General features: G+C 45.0%; 8 non-coding genes and 1 pseudogene across 8 annotated transcripts; all 9 read left to right on the plus strand.

The window, feature by feature from the left end:
- The first annotated feature begins 5,020 nt into the window (after positions 1-5,020).
- Positions 5,021-5,226, plus strand: LOC130314013 (U2 spliceosomal RNA; annotated as a pseudogene).
- A 2,081-nt stretch (positions 5,227-7,307) lies between these two features.
- LOC130313998 (U2 spliceosomal RNA) lies at positions 7,308-7,498 on the plus strand. Its single transcript, XR_008861768.1, has one exon. It is a non-coding gene; the product is annotated as a U2 spliceosomal RNA (small nuclear RNA).
- Positions 7,499-9,574: 2,076 nt separating this feature from the next.
- LOC130313999 (U2 spliceosomal RNA) lies at positions 9,575-9,765 on the plus strand. The gene has a single exon (XR_008861769.1). It is a non-coding gene; the product is annotated as a U2 spliceosomal RNA (small nuclear RNA).
- A 2,084-nt stretch (positions 9,766-11,849) lies between these two features.
- LOC130314001 (U2 spliceosomal RNA) lies at positions 11,850-12,040 on the plus strand. The gene has a single exon (XR_008861771.1). It is a non-coding gene; the product is annotated as a U2 spliceosomal RNA (small nuclear RNA).
- Positions 12,041-14,124: 2,084 nt separating this feature from the next.
- On the plus strand, positions 14,125-14,315 carry LOC130314002 (U2 spliceosomal RNA). Its single transcript, XR_008861772.1, has one exon. It is a non-coding gene; the product is annotated as a U2 spliceosomal RNA (small nuclear RNA).
- A 2,081-nt stretch (positions 14,316-16,396) lies between these two features.
- Positions 16,397-16,587, plus strand: LOC130314003 (U2 spliceosomal RNA). Its single transcript, XR_008861773.1, has one exon. It is a non-coding gene; the product is annotated as a U2 spliceosomal RNA (small nuclear RNA).
- Positions 16,588-18,680: 2,093 nt separating this feature from the next.
- Positions 18,681-18,871, plus strand: LOC130313988 (U2 spliceosomal RNA). The gene has a single exon (XR_008861759.1). It is a non-coding gene; the product is annotated as a U2 spliceosomal RNA (small nuclear RNA).
- A 2,071-nt stretch (positions 18,872-20,942) lies between these two features.
- LOC130314004 (U2 spliceosomal RNA) lies at positions 20,943-21,133 on the plus strand. The gene has a single exon (XR_008861774.1). It is a non-coding gene; the product is annotated as a U2 spliceosomal RNA (small nuclear RNA).
- Positions 21,134-23,210: 2,077 nt separating this feature from the next.
- On the plus strand, positions 23,211-23,401 carry LOC130314005 (U2 spliceosomal RNA). The gene has a single exon (XR_008861775.1). It is a non-coding gene; the product is annotated as a U2 spliceosomal RNA (small nuclear RNA).
- Positions 23,402-24,018: the final 617 nt, after the last annotated feature.

The raw sequence follows: 24,018 nt of genomic DNA on the forward strand, positions 1-24,018 counted from the left end.
TATTGGGGAGAGGGCCTAGTCCCAGGGTAACGAGTAGCGATCGCCTCTCAAGACCTTCGGGTGGAGAGAGGTTAGAACCATGGATGATGATCCGGATCCAGGTTCTGTGCCGGCATACGCAAGGATCAAAAACACCGTGAGAGTCATTCTCACGGATGATACCAAAAGGGCGGACGATTTGAAATTCGTAGTAGAGGACGTGCTCGGAGGAGTTTTCGGAATACAGAAGGGCGAGATATTGGCAATCCAGGACTACCCGAAGCGTAAAATTTTTGATGTGACGTTCACACAAAATGGCATCCACAGAGATTTTGTTACCAGAGCTGCTGCGAGTAAAGACAAAAAGCTTCAGGGTGTCCGGATTATTGAGCACGTTCTAGACGATATTAAGCTGGTGGTAGTAAAGATGTATTCCCCTTTCGCCAACCTACACGATGTTGAGTTGTTTTTACAAGTCTATTTTAGTAAGGTTGAGTGCAGAGGAAAAATCATGAACAGCTGTGGCATCTGGACATCTAAGTGGAGATTTCAGGTTACATGCAAAAAAGATGACAGATTGCCAGGGGGAATACAACTACCACCAGCTCGTTTTAAAATAAATAATATGTGTGGCGACCTCTTTTATGCGGGGATGCCAAGCTACTGCAGGAAGTGTCACAGATATGGACACACAAAAGAAAACTGTGAAAGTACATGCAAAAAATGTGGTAGCACACAGCACGAGACAGAGAAATGCACAAGAGGAGGGAGGTGCAATTTCTGTCAACAATTCGGTCACCTTTTCTCCTCTTGTCCCCACAGACATAGGACGGAGCAGCAGTGGCAACCCTGGAGGCAGCAAGGACAGCAACCGGGACAGCAGCCGAGGCAAGCAGAGCCAGTGATTACCCCCCCACAAGAGGTAAGCGGTGAGATGGAGAAAGACCCCCCTCAGGCAAAAGGAGGGGACCCTAAAGAGCAGAGGATGGCCAAAAAACGTGCAAGTGGTGGAAAAACTGGCCCCCAGGAGCATGCTGGGTTAAGAGAGGAGCGGACGGCGGCCGAATCCGCTCCTCAGCAACCTCTGGCTCAGGGTCCCCCTGAGAGCGATGATCCGGGTGGAGAGGTGAAGGTTAAAAGGCGGAGGGGCTCCAGAAGACTCTATTCGGAGGCGGTCCAGGGGGAGCCGATGGAAGTACCTGCGGATGCAGGGAACCCAAGTGACGTTCCTCCACAGGTCCCCATAGGGGATACCTCCCCTCCTCCCTGCCAGGAGGAGGTTTCAGGGGTGACCGTCTCTGAGGTACCAGAGACGGAACTAAGTGAACACCCGACCCCTATGGAGGGGCAAGAGGTGGAAGAACCCAATGAGTCTGGAGCCCTGATTGCCAGGATGCCCGAGAACAACTATGCCTCAATCATGATGGAGGAGGGGGGTCGGCTGAGTGATGGTGCCTCCTCTCCTGCTTCCTCTATGCGTACAGTTGAGTCAGATTTTGGGGGGTATGAGGCTTCGGAGGGGGAATCAGAGGTGTAAGACGTTTTCTTGTACATTCCCATGGCTGAGTTGTCCGGTCTGTCCTTGAACGTGAGAAGTGTGAGCGCCAGAGTAAGAAGGGTTGCCCTATTTAATTACTTGTCGGTTTTTGCTGCTTCCGTCCTTTTCCTGCAGGAATGTGGCATCCCGCACAGATTAAATTATAAAGAATATGAAGATGATTGGGTGCACGGTCCATCAGTCTGGTCTGGATCAAATGAGTCCAGATCAGCAGGGGTCGCCATACTTTTTAAAGGGAACGTTTTAATTGAGAGTTTTAACGAAATTTTACCAGGCAGAATTTTATTGGTCAACGCTTTTATTAATGGTATTAAATGGCAGTTTTTAAATTTTTATGGTTCTCCTGATAAGAATGAAAGAATAAAAATGTTGGAGATTTTACCCCTTTTTATTAACAATTCTAGTCCTCTTGTTTTATCAGGTGATTTTAATTGTATTTTAAGGGGAGAACGCCGTTTTTCGAACGCAGTGAGTAGGAACTATGACAAGACGTCTTTTATGTTAAAAAACTTGATTTTAGATTTTAATCTCACTGATGTTTTTAAAAAATGTAATTTTAACGTACCAGAGGAAGACGGTGTTACCTGGAGCAATGCAAGCTGTAGCTCCAGGATAGATTTTATTTTTTGTTCTTATCAAATACTGCCTTTTAACTGTGATCTTTTTACCAATGTTTTTTCTGACCATAAATTATTGTATTTTAAAGTTAAAAGTGATTTTAAAAGGAGAACTGGTAGGAATGCCTGGAAGTTAAACGTGTCCCTTTTAGAAGATCCGCAGGTTTTATCAGATTTTATCACCTTTTACAAGGAATGCAGACGAGTAAAAGACCCCAACACTCCCACCAGTATCTGGTGGGAAAAAATGAAACTAAAAATAAAAGAATTTTTTATCCGTGTTGGGGTTAGGAAAGCTAAAGAAAAACGTGAATTTTATAATATCCTAAATACTCGTCTGCAAACCCTGTACAAATTCAGAGCACATGGGATGGAGGTGGAGAAGGAGGTACATGATCTTAAAAAAGAAATAACTAAGTGCCTGGAGCAGAAAGGAAAAGAAATTATCTTTAGGTCTCGAATACAGCATCTTGAGGAAAACGAGACCTGCTCCAGGTATTTTTTTAAGAAAATACATGAAAATAGAAGGTTCATAGAAAACATTGAAGGAGTGAATGATGTACAGGGTATTTTAAAAAAGGTGCAAGAGTTTTATGCGGATCTTTTTAATGTAAAACACATTGATGAATGTTTTATGAATGACTCGTTAAAGGAGATCACCAATTTTTTAGATCCTGTCTCACAGTCTTTTTTATTGCAGAATATTTCAGAGCAGGAGATTTTAGAGACCGTCAAGAGTTTTAAAACAGGTAAAGTGCCTGGGCCGGATGGTATACCCATTGAATTTTATGTTACTTTTTATGGTATTTTAAAAGAAGATTTGTTCTCCCTTTTTACGGAAGTCTTTAAGTCTAAAATCCTCCCAGGCTCATGGAAGAAGGGTGATGTCTCCCTGCTATTCAAAAAGGGAGACCGGTCGGAACTCAAAAACTGGAGACCAATCACCCTTCTGAACTGCGACTATAAAATAATGGCAAAACTGTGTGCTAACCGCTTAAAGAACGTAATCCATAAAATAATTCATACAAACCAAGTCTGTGGGGTGCCTGGGAGGAGTTTATGGGAGAACCTAAACCTTTTAAAGGATGTAATTAGCGACACCAAATTAAGAAAAGGAAAGCTGGCGGTTTTATCCATAGATTTTGAAAAAGCTTTCGACAGGGTGTCACATTTTTATCTTTTTAAGGTTTTAGAGAAAATGGGTATACCTGATGGCTTTTTATTGTCTCTTAGAGCTTTTTATGATAACTGTACTAGTAAAATTTTAGTAAATGGTTTTAAGACACAGGGCGTGATTTTAAATTCCGGAGTGAAGCAGGGGTGTCCCTTGTCCCCACTACTCTTCATTTGCGCAATAGAGCCTCTTTTATGTACAATACGAAAGGATAAGCAGATCCATGGAGTCCCCCTGCCAGGAGGAGGGGGACTAGAGGCGAAGGTAGTGGGGTACATGGACGATGTTGCGGTGTTTTGCAGGGACACCCCATCGCTTCAGAAGACGCTAAAACAGATTCAATATTTTAATTGTGCCTCCGGTTTTAAAGTCAATTTTAACAAAAGTAACATTTTAAACATAGGCGGAATGCCTTTGTATGATGTGCCCGTCCCTGTGTCTGAGTCGGTGCAGATTTTAGGTGTCTCCTTTGACGAGTCTAATAATGGTTTTAATAGCTGGGACTTGGTGGCTCAAAAAATAAATAAGAAAATATGTATGTGGAACATGCGAGAACTTACAATGGAAGGGAAGGTTTTAATTACAAAAATGGTGCTTTTACCTATTTTATTGTATTTAAGTCTGGTTTTCCCACCCCCCGAAATGGTTCTAAAGAAAATAACAAAAGCTTGTTTTACTTTCTTTTGGAGTTCTAAGAGCGAAAAATTAAAGAGACAAATTGTGATAAAACCGAACTCCAGGGGCGGTAAGGATTTTCCAGATTTTAAAGCTTTCCTTTTAATAAAGTTTTTTAGCATGTGTTTTACTACTGTTTTTAAAGATAGCTACTGGTCTTATTTTGTTCGTTTTAATACTGGTTATTTTATGCGGAGGAACGGCTGGTTTTCTACAGTTTTAAGTTGCCCTTATTCTTTGAATTTACCCCCTCAATACATGATTTTAGGAAAAATTTTAAACTTATATAATTTTAAAGGTAAAAGTGTTCAGGATCTGTGCAATAGCAAAAAACTACTAAAGGAAATAAAAGAAACCAGTACCGTGACTCCCATCAAAAATTTTAACGAACAGAAGTGTATACAGATTTGGAAAATGTTGAGTATTAATTATCTTTTTAATTCACAGAAGGACCTGGCCTGGAGCTGCGCACACGAGTGTCTTCCATGCCGGGCATTCCAGCACCGAAGAGGATTATCCAACTCTGCAACCTGCCCGAGGGAGGGATGCCGACAAGAGGAGACCGTGCACCATCTAATATGGACTTGTTTTTACTCGCAGAAAATATGGACAAAGATACTCCCTCTGGTAAAAAGGATAACTGGACTAAAAGACTTAAATATTGCAGTGGTTTTTTATGGTTGCCTGGAATGCCCAACACGGACTCAAGAGACTATTGCATGGAAGATCATAAACTGTGTGAAGGCAGCTCTGTGGAAGGCCAGGAATATTTTATTGTTCAAGCATGAGGTTTTATCTGTGAAGGACATTTTATCTATCTGTTTTTATGAAATGTACCAGTACTATCTTTTAGACAAGAAGAGATTTCCGCTTTTATCTAGAAAATGGTTTTTAAAAGAATGGAATTCTATCTTGTAAAGCCACCAAGTGCCCATTTTATGTTTTAATATGTTGTAAATATGTTATTTATATGTAACTGTATTTATTGACATATTTGCACAACTTTGTTAACATTATTTAATTTTTAATAAAGTTGCCCCCGTAAGGGTAGTCAAGTTAAAAAAAAAAAATCTGTTCTTATCAGTTTAATATCTGATACGTCCCCTATCTGGGGACCATATATTAAATGGATTTTTGAGAACGGGGGCCGATTTCGAAGCTTGCTTCCGTCGCCCTATGCATTGACCCGATATGGCAGTATCTTCGGGTACAGTGCACCACCCCCTTACAGGGTTAAAAAGAAAGATTCCTACTTTCATTGCTACCTGCTTGCTGGCTAGCCAGCTAGCCAGCCCTGTGGGCCTTGCTGCTGCAGCCAAAAAACAAAAGGTGGTGCTGCTGCTGCTGCTTCTGCTGCTTCTGCTTGTGTCTGGCCGCTGTTGGAGCGTCCAGGCACAGGACTTCTGCTGCTGCTGACTAAATGGCCTCCTTAATTGGATCATTTGAGTAGCCAGCACACCTGTGCAGGTAGGGCATGACATGATAGGCAGCTGCCTTGATAGCGGGTGGGTGCTGAATGTTCCTAATTGACAAAATAAGATTAATGCTTATGAAGAAATATAAAATCTCATCCCTTCCCCAATATCGCGCCACACCCCTACCCCTTAATTCCCTGGTTGAACTTGATGGACATATGTCTTTTTTCGACCGTACTAACTATGTAACTATGTAACATAACATGGGGGGGGGGTCTCCTGGCTGTTCACACAGGTGTGTCATTGCTGTACATTGACCATGCATTGCTTCTGTGGTATTGCAAAGGCAAAGACAAATGCTTCCAGCCATCCATTGCACTAATGGATTGGTCATCAGCTGGCTGTCTATGTCCCGCATCAATATAGACCAAAGTACAGAGGGTTAGGCTATGCTATTGTGCACCTACCTGATGCATCAGAAGGTGCGAGGCCCTTGCTAAATTCTGTGCACAGACTTTGAGATCTATACTTTAGAATGTATCTAAACCTGCTCCAACATGGACTGACATTCTGGCCTACTTTCAGCCGATGCGACTTGTCTGTCGCTGAACAGTCGCTTTTTATGTATTCAGCACCTATGTATAATGTTGTAAAAATGCTCTAGAAGCTAAAGTCGCAGAAATGTCACACATATTTGGCCTGCAACTTTCTGTGCGACAAATTCAGACAGGAAAAATCAGTATAAATCCTTAGAAAATTATCCCCCAGTGTCTCCATCTGCTGGCGGTATTGAATAAGCATTGCTGCACTGATGGGGTATGCATTAGACGAAAAAAAAGAAGAAAAAGAAGAATAATACGCCCAGAAAAGAGGCGAAAAGGAGAAAAACGTAAAAAAACGTGAAAAAAAAGTAAGAGGAAGAGAAGGGAAAAAAAGGTGGAAATGGGTTTAAAAGTGATTTCGGCGGAGAAATATATATATATATATATATATATATATATATATATATATATATACGCGCACACACACACATATATATAAACGTATTCTCCGTTGAGATATTGCAGCCGCTGCTGTGTCCAGGCCCAGGAGCCTTAGCACTGTGCTGTGATGTCACTCAATACCACTGACATCACTAGGTGTAAACAACATCTCTCCTTTGCTGTGTATGTGACTATGGAGCTGTTTGGTGATGTCGTCTATTATGGCCTTCATAGAAGCAACAGGAGATTGTTGCATCCATCTAGAACCCTCAGAACTACAGTGCTATGATGTCACTGACTTCCACAGGCCTTGCAGAGTGTAAACAACAACAACCCAGCTTTGTTGTGTATGTAACCATAGGGATTTGTGATGTCACCTAGAACCTTCACAGCAGCGACAGCTTTATGAGGAGCATCAGCACTGCTCTGCCTGAGCAGAACCATCACCGCCATAGGTTGTCAAATAACCCGGATTTAACCCACACAGGTAAGTCCAATGGGGTGCAGGCATGTCCTCTATGCTTACAGCTTCCCGTGGGTGTTGGTTTGATACCGTTTGGGGACAGCCAAGGAGGCATCTGCAGGCAACAAAGGTAGGTGTGTGCTTGTGTGTGTGTTTCCTATGCAGATCCTAAGCCCAGTGTCACATGCAAGTAGGAGGAGTAAGAAGGGTTCCTGGCAAATCCGGGTTATGGATTGCATTTAAAAAGGCCCCGTGGGAGTGCAATGGGCCCCTGTCTTGCTGCTTAGCAATAATGGTATGGGTTTAGGTTCTGCTGTGTGTACTGGTGGTTGACTGCCCCCCAGCCCAGAGTGTGCATGGAAAATTGTCTGGCAGCCTCCCTGACAGCAAGCAGTGATAGTGCCCATGAAGGGGACCTTGTTGGGCCCGCCCCTTTCACGGTTATCGCTTCTCGGCCTTTTGGCTAAGATCAAGTGTAGTATCTGTTCTTATCAGTTTAATATCTGATACGTCCCCTATCTGGGGACCATATATTAAATGGATTTTTGAGAACGGGGGCCGATTTCGAAGCTTGCTTCCGTCGCCCTATGCATTGACCCGATATGGCAGTATCTTCGGGTACAGTGCACCACCCCCTTACAGGGTTAAAAAGAAAGATTCCTACTTTCATTGCTACCTGCTTGCTGGCTAGCCAGCTAGCCAGCCCTGTGGGCCTTGCTGCTGCAGCCAAAAAACAAAAGGTGGTGCTGCTGCTGCTGCTTCTGCTGCTTCTGCTTGTGTCTGGCCGCTGTTGGAGCGTCCAGGCACAGGACTTCTGCTGCTGCTGACTAAATGGCCTCCTTAATTGGATCATTTGAGTAGCCAGCACACCTGTGCAGGTAGGGCATGACATGATAGGCAGCTGCCTTGATAGCGGGTGGGTGCTGAATGTTCCTAATTGACAAAATAAGATTAATGCTTATGAAGAAATATAAAATCTCATCCCTTCCCCAATATCGCGCCACACCCCTACCCCTTAATTCCCTGGTTGAACTTGATGGACATATGTCTTTTTTCGACCGTACTAACTATGTAACTATGTAACATAACATGGGGGGGGGGTCTCCTGGCTGTTCACACAGGTGTGTCATTGCTGTACATTGACCATGCATTGCTTCTGTGGTATTGCAAAAGGCAAAGACAAATGCTTCCAGCCATCCATTGCACTAATGGATTGGTCATCAGCTGGCTGTCTATGTCCCGCATCAATATAGACCAAAGTACAGAGGGTTAGGCTATGCTATTGTGCACCTACCTGATGCATCAGAAGGTGCGAGGCCCTTGCTAAATTCTGTGCACAGACTTTGAGATCTATACTTTAGACTGTATCTAAACCTGCTCCAACATGGACTGACATTCTGGCCTACTTTCAGCCGATGCGACTTGTCTGTCGCTGAACAGACGCTTTTTATGTATTCAGCACCTATGTATAATGTTGTAAAAATGCTCTAGAAGCTAAAGTCGCAGAAATGTCACACATATTTGGCCTGCAACTTTCTGTGCGACAAATTCAGACAGGAAAAATCAGTATAAATCCTTAGAAAATTATCCCCCAGTGTCTCCATCTGCTGGCGGTATTGAATAAGCATTGCTGCACTGATGGGGTATGCATTAGACGAAAAAAAAGAAGAAAAAGAAGAATAATACGCCCAGAAAAGAGGCGAAAAGGAGAAAAACGTAAAAAAACGTGAAAAAAAAGTAAGAGGAAGAGAAGGGAAAAAAAGGTGGAAATGGGTTTAAAAGTGATTTCGGCGGAGAAATATATATATATATATATATATATATATATATATATATACGCGCACACACACACATATATATAAACGTATTCTCCGTTGAGATATTGCAGCCGCTGCTGTGTCCAGGCCCAGGAGCCTTAGCACTGTGCTGTGATGTCACTCAATACCACTGACATCACTAGGTGTAAACAACATCTCTCCTTTGCTGTGTATGTGACTATGGAGCTGTTTGGTGATGTCGTCTATTATGGCCTTCATAGAAGCAACAGGAGATTGTTGCATCCATCTAGAACCCTCAGAACTACAGTGCTATGATGTCACTGACTTCCACAGGCCTTGCAGAGTGTAAACAACAACAACCCAGCTTTGTTGTGTATGTAACCATAGGGATTTGTGATGTCACCTAGAACCTTCACAGCAGCGACAGCTTTATGAGGAGCATCAGCACTGCTCTGCCTGAGCAGAACCATCACCGCCATAGGTTGTCAAATAACCCGGATTTAACCCACACAGGTAAGTCCAATGGGGTGCAGGCATGTCCTCTATGCTTACAGCTTCCCGTGGGTGTTGGTTTGATACCGTTTGGGGACAGCCAAGGAGGCATCTGCAGGCAACAAAGGTAGGTGTGTGCTTGTGTGTGTGTTTCCTATGCAGATCCTAAGCCCAGTGTCACATGCAAGTAGGAGGAGTAAGAAGGGTTCCTGGCAAATCCGGGTTATGGATTGCATTTAAAAAGGCCCCGTGGGAGTGCAATGGGCCCCTGTCTTGCTGCTTAGCAATAATGGTATGGGTTTAGGTTCTGCTGTGTGTACTGGTGGTTGACTGCCCCCCAGCCCAGAGTGTGCATGGAAAATTGTCTGGCAGCCTCCCTGACAGCAAGCAGTGATAGTGCCCATGAAGGGGACCTTGTTGGGCCCGCCCCTTTCACGGTTATCGCTTCTCGGCCTTTTGGCTAAGATCAAGTGTAGTATCTGTTCTTATCAGTTTAATATCTGATACGTCCCCTATCTGGGGACCATATATTAAATGGATTTTTGAGAACGGGGGCCGATTTCGAAGCTTGCTTCCGTCGCCCTATGCATTGACCCGATATGGCAGTATCTTCGGGTACAGTGCACCACCCCCTTACAGGGTTAAAAAGAAAGATTCCTACTTTCATTGCTACCTGCTTGCTGGCTAGCCAGCTAGCCAGCCCTGTGGGCCTTGCTGCTGCAGCCAAAAAACAAAAGGTGGTGCTGCTGCTGCTGCTTCTGCTGCTTCTGCTTGTGTCTGGCCGCTGTTGGAGCGTCCAGGCACAGGACTTCTGCTGCTGCTGACTAAATGGCCTCCTTAATTGGATCATTTGAGTAGCCAGCACACCTGTGCAGGTAGGGCATGACATGATAGGCAGCTGCCTTGATAGCGGGTGGGTGCTGAATGTTCCTAATTGACAAAATAAGATTAATGCTTATGAAGAAATATAAAATCTCATCCCTTCCCCAATATCGCGCCACACCCCTACCCCTTAATTCCCTGGTTGAACTTGATGGACATATGTCTTTTTTCGACCGTACTAACTATGTAACTATGTAACATAACATGGGGGGGGGGGTCTCCTGGCTGTTCACACAGGTGTGTCATTGCTGTACATTGACCATGCATTGCTTCTGTGGTATTGCAAAGGCAAAGACAAATGCTTCCAGCCATCCATTGCACTAATGGATTGGTCATCAGCTGGCTGTCTATGTCCCGCATCAATATAGACCAAAGTACAGAGGGTTAGGCTATGCTATTGTGCACCTACCTGATGCATCAGAAGGTGCGAGGCCCTTGCTAAATTCTGTGCACAGACTTTGAGATCTATACTTTAGACTGTATCTAAACCTGCTCCAACATGGACTGACATTCTGGCCTACTTTCAGCCGATGCGACTTGTCTGTCGCTGAACAGTCGCTTTTTATGTATTCAGCACCTATGTATAATGTTGTAAAAATGCTCTAGAAGCTAAAGTCGCAGAAATGTCACACATATTTGGCCTGCAACTTTCTGTGCGACAAATTCAGACAGGAAAAATCAGTATAAATCCTTAGAAAATTATCCCCCAGTGTCTCCATCTGCTGGCGGTATTGAATAAGCATTGCTGCACTGATGGGGTATGCATTAGACGAAAAAAAAGAAGAAAAAGAAGAATAATACGCCCAGAAAAGAGGCGAAAAGGAGAAAAACGTAAAAAAACGTGAAAAAAAAGTAAGAGGAAGAGAAGGGAAAAAAAGGTGGAAATGGGTTTAAAAGTGATTTCGGCGGAGAAATATATATATATATATATATATATATATATATATATATATATATATACGCGCACACACACACATATATATAAACGTATTCTCCGTTGAGATATTGCAGCCGCTGCTGTGTCCAGGCCCAGGAGCCTTAGCACTGTGCTGTGATGTCACTCAATACCACTGACATCACTAGGTGTAAACAACATCTCTCCTTTGCTGTGTATGTGACTATGGAGCTGTTTGGTGATGTCGTCTATTATGGCCTTCATAGAAGCAACAGGAGATTGTTGCATCCATCTAGAACCCTCAGAACTACAGTGCTATGATGTCACTCACTTCCACAGGCCTTGCAGAGTGTAAACAACAACAACCCAGCTTTGTTGTGTATGTAACCATAGGGATTTGTGATGTCACCTAGAACCTTCACAGCAGCGACAGCTTTATGAGGAGCATCAGCACTGCTCTGCCTGAGCAGAACCATCACCGCCATAGGTTGTCAAATAACCCGGATTTAACCCACACAGGTAAGTCCAATGGGGTGCAGGCATGTCCTCTATGCTTACAGCTTCCCGTGGGTGTTGGTTTGATACCGTTTGGGGACAGCCAAGGAGGCATCTGCAGGCAACAAAGGTAGGTGTGTGCTTGTGTGTGTGTTTCCTATGCAGATCCTAAGCCCAGTGTCACATGCAAGTAGGAGGAGTAAGAAGGGTTCCTGGCAAATCCGGGTTATGGATTGCATTTAAAAAGGCCCCGTGGGAGTGCAATGGGCCCCTGTCTTGCTGCTTAGCAATAATGGTATGGGTTTAGGTTCTGCTGTGTGTACTGGTGGTTGACTGCCCCCCAGCCCAGAGTGTGCATGGAAAATTGTCTGGCAGCCTCCCTGACAGCAAGCAGTGATAGTGCCCATGAAGGGGACCTTGTTGGGCCCGCCCCTTTCACGGTTATCGCTTCTCGGCCTTTTGGCTAAGATCAAGTGTAGTATCTGTTCTTATCAGTTTAATATCTGATACGTCCCCTATCTGGGGACCATATATTAAATGGATTTTTGAGAACGGGGGCCGATTTCGAAGCTTGCTTCCGTCGCCCTATGCATTGACCCGATATGGCAGTATCTTCGGGTACAGTGCACCACCCCCTTACAGGGTTAAAAAGAAAGATTCCTACTTTCATTGCTACCTGCTTGCTGGCTAGCCAGCTAGCCAGCCCTGTGGGCCTTGCTGCTGCAGCCAAAAAACAAAAGGTGGTGCTGCTGCTGCTGCTTCTGCTGCTTCTGCTTGTGTCTGGCCGCTGTTGGAGCGTCCAGGCACAGGACTTCTGCTGCTGCTGACTAAATGGCCTCCTTAATTGGATCATTTGAGTAGCCAGCACACCTGTGCAGGTAGGGCATGACATGATAGGCAGCTGCCTTGATAGCGGGTGGGTGCTGAATGTTCCTAATTGACAAAATAAGATTAATGCTTATGAAGAAATATAAAATCTCATCCCTTCCCCAATATCGCGCCACACCCCTACCCCTTAATTCCCTGGTTGAACTTGATGGACATATGTCTTTTTTCGACCGTACTAACTATGTAACTATGTAACATAACATGGGGGGGGGGGTCTCCTGGCTGTTCACACAGGTGTGTCATTGCTGTACATTGACCATGCATTGCTTCTGTGGTATTGCAAAGGCAAAGACAAATGCTTCCAGCCATCCATTGCACTAATGGATTGGTCATCAGCTGGCTGTCTATGTCCCGCATCAATATAGACCAAAGTACAGAGGGTTAGGCTATGCTATTGTGCACCTACCTGATGCATCAGAAGGTGCGAGGCCCTTGCTAAATTCTGTGCACAGACTTTGAGATCTATACTTTAGACTGTATCTAAACCTGCTCCAACATGGACTGACATTCTGGCCTACTTTCAGCCGATGCGACTTGTCTGTCGCTGAACAGTCGCTTTTTATGTATTCAGCACCTATGTATAATGTTGTAAAAATGCTCTAGAAGCTAAAGTCGCAGAAATGTCACACATATTTGGCCTGCAACTTTCTGTGCGACAAATTCAGACAGGAAAAATCAGTATAAATCCTTAGAAAATTATCCCCCAGTGTCTCCATCTGCTGGCGGTATTGAATAAGCATTGCTGCACTGATGGGGTATGCATTAGACGAAAAAAAAGAAGAAAAAGAAGAATAATACGCCCAGAAAAGAGGCGAAAAGGAGAAAAACGTAAAAAAACGTGAAAAAAAAGTAAGAGGAAGAGAAGGGAAAAAAAGGTGGAAATGGGTTTAAAAGTGATTTCGGCGGAGAAATATATATATATATATATATATATATATATATATATATATATATATACGCGCACACACACACATATATATAAACGTATTCTCCGTTGAGATATTGCAGCCGCTGCTGTGTCCAGGCCCAGGAGCCTTAGCACTGTGCTGTGATGTCACTCAATACCACTGACATCACTAGGTGTAAACAACATCTCTCCTTTGCTGTGTATGTGACTATGGAGCTGTTTGGTGATGTCGTCTATTATGGCCTTCATAGAAGCAACAGGAGATTGTTGCATCCATCTAGAACCCTCAGAACTACAGTGCTATGATGTCACTGACTTCCACAGGCCTTGCAGAGTGTAAACAACAACAACCCAGCTTTGTTGTGTATGTAACCATAGGGATTTGTGATGTCACCTAGAACCTTCACAGCAGCGACAGCTTTATGAGGAGCATCAGCACTGCTCTGCCTGAGCAGAACCATCACCGCCATAGGTTGTCAAATAACCCGGATTTAACCCACACAGGTAAGTCCAATGGGGTGCAGGCATGTCCTCTATGCTTACAGCTTCCCGTGGGTGTTGGTTTGATACCGTTTGGGGACAGCCAAGGAGGCATCTGCAGGCAACAAAGGTAGGTGTGTGCTTGTGTGTGTGTTTCCTATGCAGATCCTAAGCCCAGTGTCACATGCAAGTAGGAGGAGTAAGAAGGGTTCCTGGCAAATCCGGGTTATGGATTGCATTTAAAAAGGCCCCGTGGGAGTGCAATGGGCCCCTGTCTTGCTGCTTAGCAATAATGGTATGGGTTTAGGTTCTGCTGTGTGTACTGGTGGTTGACTGCCCCCCAGCCCAGAGTGTGCATGGAAAATTGTCTGGCAGCCTCCCTGACAGCAAGCAGTGATAGTGCCCATGAAGGGGACCTTGTTGGGCCCGCCCCTTTCACGGTTATCGCTTCTCGGCCTTTTGGCTAAGATCAAGTGTAGTATCTGTTCTTATCAGTTTAATATCTGATACGTCCCCTATCTGGGGACCATATATTAAATGGATTTTTGAGAACGGGGGCCGATTTCGAAGCTTGCTTCCGTCGCCCTATGCATTGACCCGATATGGCAGTATCTTCGGGTACAGTGCACCACCCCCTTACAGGGTTAAAAAGAAAGATTCCTACTTTCATTGCTACCTGCTTGCTGGCTAGCCAGCTAGCCAGCCCTGTGGGCCTTGCTGCTGCAGCCAAAAAACAAAAGGTGGTGCTGCTGCTGCTGCTTCTGCTGCTTCTGCTTGTGTCTGGCCGCTGTTGGAGCGTCCAGGCACAGGACTTCTGCTGCTGCTGACTAAATGGCCTCCTTAATTGGATCATTTGAGTAGCCAGCACACCTGTGCAGGTAGGGCATGACATGATAGGCAGCTGCCTTGATAGCGGGTGGGTGCTGAATGTTCCTAATTGACAAAATAAGATTAATGCTTATGAAGAAATATAAAATCTCATCCCTTCCCCAATATCGCGCCACACCCCTACCCCTTAATTCCCTGGTTGAACTTGATGGACATATGTCTTTTTTCGACCGTACTAACTATGTAACTATGTAACATAACATGGGGGGGGGGGGTCTCCTGGCTGTTCACACAGGTGTGTCATTGCTGTACATTGACCATGCATTGCTTCTGTGGTATTGCAAAGGCAAAGACAAATGCTTCCAGCCATCCATTGCACTAATGGATTGGTCATCAGCTGGCTGTCTATGTCCCGCATCAATATAGACCAAAGTACAGAGGGTTAGGCTATGCTATTGTGCACCTACCTGATGCATCAGAAGGTGCGAGGCCCTTGCTAAATTCTGTGCACAGACTTTGAGATCTATACTTTAGACTGTATCTAAACCTGCTCCAACATGGACTGACATTCTGGCCTACTTTCAGCCGATGCGACTTGTCTGTCGCTGAACAGTCGCTTTTTATGTATTCAGCACCTATGTATAATGTTGTAAAAATGCTCTAGAAGCTAAAGTCGCAGAAATGTCACACATATTTGGCCTGCAACTTTCTGTGCGACAAATTCAGACAGGAAAAATCAGTATAAATCCTTAGAAAATTATCCCCCAGTGTCTCCATCTGCTGGCGGTATTGAATAAGCATTGCTGCACTGATGGGGTATGCATTAGACGAAAAAAAAGAAGAAAAAGAAGAATAATACGCCCAGAAAAGAGGCGAAAAGGAGAAAAACGTAAAAAAACGTGAAAAAAAAGTAAGAGGAAGAGAAGGGAAAAAAAGGTGGAAATGGGTTTAAAAGTGATTTCGGCGGAGAAATATATATATATATATATATATATATATATATATATATATATATACGCGCACACACACACATATATATAAACGTATTCTCCGTTGAGATATTGCAGCCGCTGCTGTGTCCAGGCCCAGGAGCCTTAGCACTGTGCTGTGATGTCACTCAATACCACTGACATCACTAGGTGTAAACAACATCTCTCCTTTGCTGTGTATGTGACTATGGAGCTGTTTGGTGATGTCGTCTATTATGGCCTTCATAGAAGCAACAGGAGATTGTTGCATCCATCTAGAACCCTCAGAACTACAGTGCTATGATGTCACTGACTTCCACAGGCCTTGCAGAGTGTAAACAACAACAACCCAGCTTTGTTGTGTATGTAACCATAGGGATTTGTGATGTCACCTAGAACCTTCACAGCAGCGACAGCTTTATGAGGAGCATCAGCACTGCTCTGCCTGAGCAGACATCACCGCCATAGGTTGTCAAATAACCCGGATTTAACCCACACAGGTAAGTCCAATGGGGTGCAGGCATGTCCTCTATGCTTACAGCTTCCCGTGGGTGTTGGTTTGATACCGTTTGGGGACAGCCAAGGAGGCATCTGCAGGCAACAAAGGTAGGTGTGTGCTTGTGTGTGTGTTTCCTATGCAGATCCTAAGCCCAGTGTCACATGCAAGTAGGAGGAGTAAGAAGGGTTCCTGGCAAATCCGGGTTATGGATTGCATTTAAAAAGGCCCCGTGGGAGTGCAATGGGCCCCTGTCTTGCTGCTTAGCAATAATGGTATGGGTTTAGGTTCTGCTGTGTGTACTGGTGGTTGACTGCCCCCCAGCCCAGAGTGTGCATGGAAAATTGTCTGGCAGCCTCCCTGACAGCAAGCAGTGATAGTGCCCATGAAGGGGACCTTGTTGGGCCCGCCCCTTTCACGGTTATCGCTTCTCGGCCTTTTGGCTAAGATCAAGTGTAGTATCTGTTCTTATCAGTTTAATATCTGATACGTCCCCTATCTGGGGACCATATATTAAATGGATTTTTGAGAACGGGGGCCGATTTCGAAGCTTGCTTCCGTCGCCCTATGCATTGACCCGATATGGCAGTATCTTCGGGTACAGTGCACCACCCCCTTACAGGGTTAAAAAGAAAGATTCCTACTTTCATTGCTACCTGCTTGCTGGCTAGCCAGCTAGCCAGCCCTGTGGGCCTTGCTGCTGCAGCCAAAAAACAAAAGGTGGTGCTGCTGCTGCTGCTTCTGCTGCTTCTGCTTGTGTCTGGCCGCTGTTGGAGCGTCCAGGCACAGGACTTCTGCTGCTGCTGACTAAATGGCCTCCTTAATTGGATCATTTGAGTAGCCAGCACACCTGTGCAGGTAGGGCATGACATGATAGGCAGCTGCCTTGATAGCGGGTGGGTGCTGAATGTTCCTAATTGACAAAATAAGATTAATGCTTATGAAGAAATATAAAATCTCATCCCTTCCCCAATATCGCGCCACACCCCTACCCCTTAATTCCCTGGTTGAACTTGATGGACATATGTCTTTTTTCGACCGTACTAACTATGTAACTATGTAACATAACATGGGGGGGGGGGGTCTCCTGGCTGTTCACACAGGTGTGTCATTGCTGTACATTGACCATGCATTGCTTCTGTGGTATTGCAAAGGCAAAGACAAATGCTTCCAGCCATCCATTGCACTAATGGATTGGTCATCAGCTGGCTGTCTATGTCCCGCATCAATATAGACCAAAGTACAGAGGGTTAGGCTATGCTATTGTGCACCTACCTGATGCATCAGAAGGTGCGAGGCCCTTGCTAAATTCTGTGCACAGACTTTGAGATCTATACTTTAGACTGTATCTAAACCTGCTCCAACATGGACTGACATTCTGGCCTACTTTCAGCCGATGCGACTTGTCTGTCGCTGAACAGTCGCTTTTTATGTATTCAGCACCTATGTATAATGTTGTAAAAATGCTCTAGAAGCTAAAGTCGCAGAAATGTCACACATATTTGGCCTGCAACTTTCTGTGCGACAAATTCAGACAGGAAAAATCAGTATAAATCCTTAGAAAATTATCCCCCAGTGTCTCCATCTGCTGGCGGTATTGAATAAGCATTGCTGCACTGATGGGGTATGCATTAGACGAAAAAAAAGAAGAAAAAGAAGAATAATACGCCCAGAAAAGAGGCGAAAAGTAGAAAAACGTAAAAAAACGTGAAAAAAAAGTAAGAGGAAGAGAAGGGAAAAAAAGGTGGAAATGGGTTTAAAAGTGATTTCGGCGGAGAAATATATATATATATATATATATATATATATATATATATATATATATATATATATACGCGCACACACACACATATATATAAACGTATTCTCCGTTGAGATATTGCAGCCGCTGCTGTGTCCAGGCCCAGGAGCCTTAGCACTGTGCTGTGATGTCACTCAATACCACTGACATCACTAGGTGTAAACAACATCTCTCCTTTGCTGTGTATGTGACTATGGAGCTGTTTGGTGATGTCGTCTATTATGGCCTTCATAGAAGCAACAGGAGATTGTTGCATCCATCTAGAACCCTCAGAACTACAGTGCTATGATGTCACTGACTTCCACAGGCCTTGCAGAGTGTAAACAACAACAACCCAGCTTTGTTGTGTATGTAACCATAGGGATTTGTGATGTCACCTAGAACCTTCACAGCAGCGACAGCTTTATGAGGAGCATCAGCACTGCTCTGCCTGAGCAGAACCATCACCGCCATAGGTTGTCAAATAACCCGGATTTAACCCACACAGGTAAGTCCAATGGGGTGCAGGCATGTCCTCTATGCTTACAGCTTCCCGTGGGTGTTGGTTTGATACCGTTTGGGGACAGCCAAGGAGGCATCGGCAGGCAACAAAGGTAGGTGTGTGCTTGTGTGTGTGTTTCCTATGCAGATCCTAAGCCCAGTGTCACATGCAAGTAGGAGGAGTAAGAAGGGTTCCTGGCAAATCCGGGTTATGGATTGCATTTAAAAAGGCCCCGTGGGAGTGCAATGGGCCCCTGTCTTGCTGCTTAGCAATAATGGTATGGGTTTAGGTTCTGCTGTGTGTACTGGTGGTTGACTGCCCCCCAGCCCAGAGTGTGCATGGAAAATTGTCTGGCAGCCTCCCTGACAGCAAGCAGTGATAGTGCCCATGAAGGGGACCTTGTTGGGCCCGCCCCTTTCACGGTTATCGCTTCTCGGCCTTTTGGCTAAGATCAAGTGTAGTATCTGTTCTTATCAGTTTAATATCTGATATGTCCCCTATCTGGGGACCATATATTAAATGGATTTTTGAGAACGGGGGCCGATTTCGAAGCTTGCTTCCGTCGCCCTATGCATTGACCCGATATGGCAGTATCTTCGGGTACAGTGCACCACCCCCTTACAGGGTTAAAAAGAAAGATTCCTACTTTCATTGCTACCTGCTTGCTGGCTAGCCAGCTAGCCAGCCCTGTGGGCCTTGCTGCTGCAGCCAAAAAACAAAAGGTGGTGCTGCTGCTGCTGCTTCTGCTGCTTCTGCTTGTGTCTGGCCGCTGTTGGAGCGTCCAGGCACAGGACTTCTGCTGCTGCTGACTAAATGGCCTCCTTAATTGGATCATTTGAGTAGCCAGCACACCTGTGCAGGTAGGGCATGACATGATAGGCAGCTGCCTTGATAGCGGGTGGGTGCTGAATGTTCCTAATTGACAAAATAAGATTAATGCTTATGAAGAAATATAAAATCTCATCCCTTCCCCAATATCGCGCCACACCCCTACCCCTTAATTCCCTGGTTGAACTTGATGGACATATGTCTTTTTTCGACCGTACTAACTATGTAACTATGTAACATAACATGGGGGGGGGGGGTCTCCTGGCTGTTCACACAGGTGTGTCATTGCTGTACATTGACCATGCATTGCTTCTGTGGTATTGCAAAGGCAAAGACAAATGCTTCCAGCCATCCATTGCACTAATGGATTGGTCATCAGCTGGCTGTCTATGTCCCGCATCAATATAGACCAAAGTACAGAGGGTTAGGCTATGCTATTGTGCACCTACCTGATGCATCAGAAGGTGCGAGGCCCTTGCTAAATTCTGTGCACAGACTTTGAGATCTATACTTTAGACTGTATCTAAACCTGCTCCAACATGGACTGACATTCTGGCCTACTTTCAGCCGATGCGACTTGTCTGTCGCTGAACAGTCGCTTTTTATGTATTCAGCACCTATGTATAATGTTGTAAAAATGCTCTAGAAGCTAAAGTCGCAGAAATGTCACACATATTTGGCCTGCAACTTTCTGTGCGACAAATTCAGACAGGAAAAATCAGTATAAATCCTTAGAAAATTATCCCCCAGTGTCTCCATCTGCTGGCGGTATTGAATAAGCATTGCTGCACTGATGGGGTATGCATTAGACGAAAAAAAAGAAGAAAAAGAAGAATAATACGCCCAGAAAAGAGGCGAAAAGGAGAAAAACGTAAAAAAACGTGAAAAAAAAGTAAGAGGAAGAGAAGGGAAAAAAAGGTGGAAATGGGTTTAAAAGTGATTTCGGCGGAGAAATATATATATATATATATATATATATATATATACGCGCACACACACACATATATATAAACGTATTCTCCGTTGAGATATTGCAGCCGCTGCTGTGTCCAGGCCCAGGAGCCTTAGCACTGTGCTGTGATGTCACTCAATACCACTGACATCACTAGGTGTAAACAACATCTCTCCTTTGCTGTGTATGTGACTATGGAGCTGTTTGGTGATGTCGTCTATTATGGCCTTCATAGAAGCAACAGGAGATTGTTGCATCCATCTAGAACCCTCAGAACTACAGTGCTATGATGTCACTGACTTCCACAGGCCTTGCAGAGTGTAAACAACAACAACCCAGCTTTGTTGTGTATGTAACCATAGGGATTTGTGATGTCACCTAGAACCTTCACAGCAGCGACAGCTTTATGAGGAGCATCAGCACTGCTCTGCCTGAGCAGAACCATCACCGCCATAGGTTGTCAAATAACCCGGATTTAACCCACACAGGTAAGTCCAATGGGGTGCAGGCATGTCCTCTATGCTTACAGCTTCCCGTGGGTGTTGGTTTGATACCGTTTGGGGACAGCCAAGGAGGCATCTGCAGGCAACAAAGGTAGGTGTGTGCTTGTGTGTGTGTTTCCTATGCAGATCCTAAGCCCAGTGTCACATGCAAGTAGGAGGAGTAAGAAGGGTTCCTGGCAAATCCGGGTTATGGATTGCATTTAAAAAGGCCCCGTGGGAGTGCAATGGGCCCCTGTCTTGCTGCTTAGCAATAATGGTATGGGTTTAGGTTCTGCTGTGTGTACTGGTGGTTGACTGCCCCCCAGCCCAGAGTGTGCATGGAAAATTGTCTGGCAGCCTCCCTGACAGCAAGCAGTGATAGTGCCCATGAAGGGGACCTTGTTGGGCCCGCCCCTTTCACGGTTATCGCTTCTCGGCCTTTTGGCTAAGATCAAGTGTAGTATCTGTTCTTATCAGTTTAATATCTGATACGTCCCCTATCTGGGGACCATATATTAAATGGATTTTTGAGAACGGGGGCCGATTTCGAAGCTTGCTTCCGTCGCCCTATGCATTGACCCGATATGGCAGTATCTTCGGGTACAGTGCACCACCCCCTTACAGGGTTAAAAAGAAAGATTCCTACTTTCATTGCTACCTGCTTGCTGGCTAGCCAGCTAGCCAGCCCTGTGGGCCTTGCTGCTGCAGCCAAAAAACAAAAGGTGGTGCTGCTGCTGCTGCTTCTGCTTGTGTCTGGCCGCTGTTGGAGCGTCCAGGCACAGGACTTCTGCTGCTGCTGACTAAATGGCCTCCTTAATTGGATCATTTGAGTAGCCAGCACACCTGTGCAGGTAGGGCATGACATGATAGGCAGCTGCCTTGATAGCGGGTGGGTGCTGAATGTTCCTAATTGACAAAATAAGATTAATGCTTATGAAGAAATATAAAATCTCATCCCTTCCCCAATATCGCGCCACACCCCTACCCCTTAATTCCCTGGTTGAACTTGATGGACATATGTCTTTTTTCGACCGTACTAACTATGTAACTATGTAACATAACATGGGGGGGGGGGTCTCCTGGCTGTTCACACAGGTGTGTCATTGCTGTACATTGACCATGCATTGCTTCTGTGGTATTGCAAAGGCAAAGACAAATGCTTCCAGCCATCCATTGCACTAATGGATTGGTCATCAGCTGGCTGTCTATGTCCCGCATCAATATAGACCAAAGTACAGAGGGTTAGGCTATGCTATTGTGCACCTACCTGATGCATCAGAAGGTGCGAGGCCCTTGCTAAATTCTGTGCACAGACTTTGAGATCTATACTTTAGACTGTATCTAAACCTGCTCCAACATGGACTGACATTCTGGCCTACTTTCAGCCGATGCGACTTGTCTGTCGCTGAACAGTCGCTTTTTATGTATTCAGCACCTATGTATAATGTTGTAAAAATGCTCTAGAAGCTAAAGTCGCAGAAATGTCACACATATTTGGCCTGCAACTTTCTGTGCGACAAATTCAGACAGGAAAAATCAGTATAAATCCTTAGAAAATTATCCCCCAGTGTCTCCATCTGCTGGCGGTATTGAATAAGCATTGCTGCACTGATGGGGTATGCATTAGACGAAAAAAAAGAAGAAAAAGAAGAATAATACGCCCAGAAAAGAGGCGAAAAGGAGAAAAACGTAAAAAAACGTGAAAAAAAAGTAAGAGGAAGAGAAGGGAAAAAAAGGTGGAAATGGGTTTAAAAGTGATTTCGGCGGAGAAATATATATATATATATATATATATATATATATATATATATATATATATACGCGCACACACACACATATATATAAACGTATTCTCCGTTGAGATATTGCAGCCGCTGCTGTGTCCAGGCCCAGGAGCCTTAGCACTGTGCTGTGATGTCACTCAATACCACTGACATCACTAGGTGTAAACAACATCTCTCCTTTGCTGTGTATGTGACTATGGAGCTGTTTGGTGATGTCGTCTATTATTGCCTTCATAGAAGCAACAGGAGATTGTTGCATCCATCTAGAACCCTCAGAACTACAGTGCTATGATGTCACTGACTTCCACAGGCCTTGCAGAGTGTAAACAACAACAACCCAGCTTTGTTGTGTATGTAACCATAGGGATTTGTGATGTCACCTAGAACCTTCACAGCAGCGACAGCTTTATGAGGAGCATCAGCACTGCTCTGCCTGAGCAGAACCATCACCGCCATAGGTTGTCAAATAACCCGGATTTAACCCACACAGGTAAGTCCAATGGGGTGCAGGCATGTCCTCTATGCTTACAGCTTCCCGTGGGTGTTGGTTTGATACCGTTTGGGGACAGCCAAGGAGGCATCTGCAGGCAACAAAGGTAGGTGTGTGCTTGTGTGTGTGTTTCCTATGCAGATCCTAAGCCCAGTGTCACATGCAAGTAGGAGGAGTAAGAAGGGTTCCTGGCAAATCCGGGTTATGGATTGCATTTAAAAAGGCCCCGTGGGAGTGCAATGGGCCCCTGTCTTGCTGCTTAGCAATAATGGTATGGGTTTAGGTTCTGCTGTGTGTACTGGTGGTTGACTGCCCCCCAGCCCAGAGTGTGCATGGAAAATTGTCTGGCAGCCTCCCTGACAGCAAGCAGTGATAGTGCCCATGAAGGGGACCTTGTTGGGCCCGCCCCTTTCACGGTTATCGCTTCTCGGCCTTTTGGCTAAGATCAAGTGTAGTATCTGTTCTTATCAGTTTAATATCTGATACGTCCCCTATCTGGGGACCATATATTAAATGGATTTTTGAGAACGGGGGCCGATTTCGAAGCTTGCTTCCGTCGCCCTATGCATTGACCCGATATGGCAGTATCTTCGGGTACAGTGCACCACCCCCTTACAGGGTTAAAAAGAAAGATTCCTACTTTCATTGCTACCTGCTTGCTGGCTAGCCAGCTAGCCAGCCCTGTGGGCCTTGCTGCTGCAGCCAAAAAACAAAAGGTGGTGCTGCTGCTGCTGCTTCTGCTGCTTCTGCTTGTGTCTGGCCGCTGTTGGAGCGTCCAGGCACAGGACTTCTGCTGCTGCTGACTAAATGGCCTCCTTAATTGGATCATTTGAGTAGCCAGCACACCTGTGCAGGTAGGGCATGACATGATAGGCAGCTGCCTTGATAGCGGGTGGGTGCTGAATGTTCCTAATTGACAAAATAAGATTAATGCTTATGAAGAAATATAAAATCTCATCCCTTCCCCAATATCGCGCCACACCCCTACCCCTTAATTCCCTGGTTGAACTTGATGGACATATGTCTTTTTTCGACCGTACTAACTATGTAACTATGTAACATAACATGGGGGGGGGGGGTCTCCTGGCTGTTCACACAGGTGTGTCATTGCTGTACATTGACCATGCATTGCTTCTGTGGTATTGCAAAGGCAAAGACAAATGCTTCCAGCCATCCATTGCACTAATGGATTGGTCATCAGCTGGCTGTCTATGTCCCGCATCAATA

The sequence above is a fragment of the Hyla sarda genome, unplaced genomic scaffold, assembly GCF_029499605.1.
Source record: "Hyla sarda isolate aHylSar1 unplaced genomic scaffold, aHylSar1.hap1 scaffold_1800, whole genome shotgun sequence".
NCBI lineage: Eukaryota > Metazoa > Chordata > Amphibia > Anura > Hylidae > Hyla > Hyla sarda.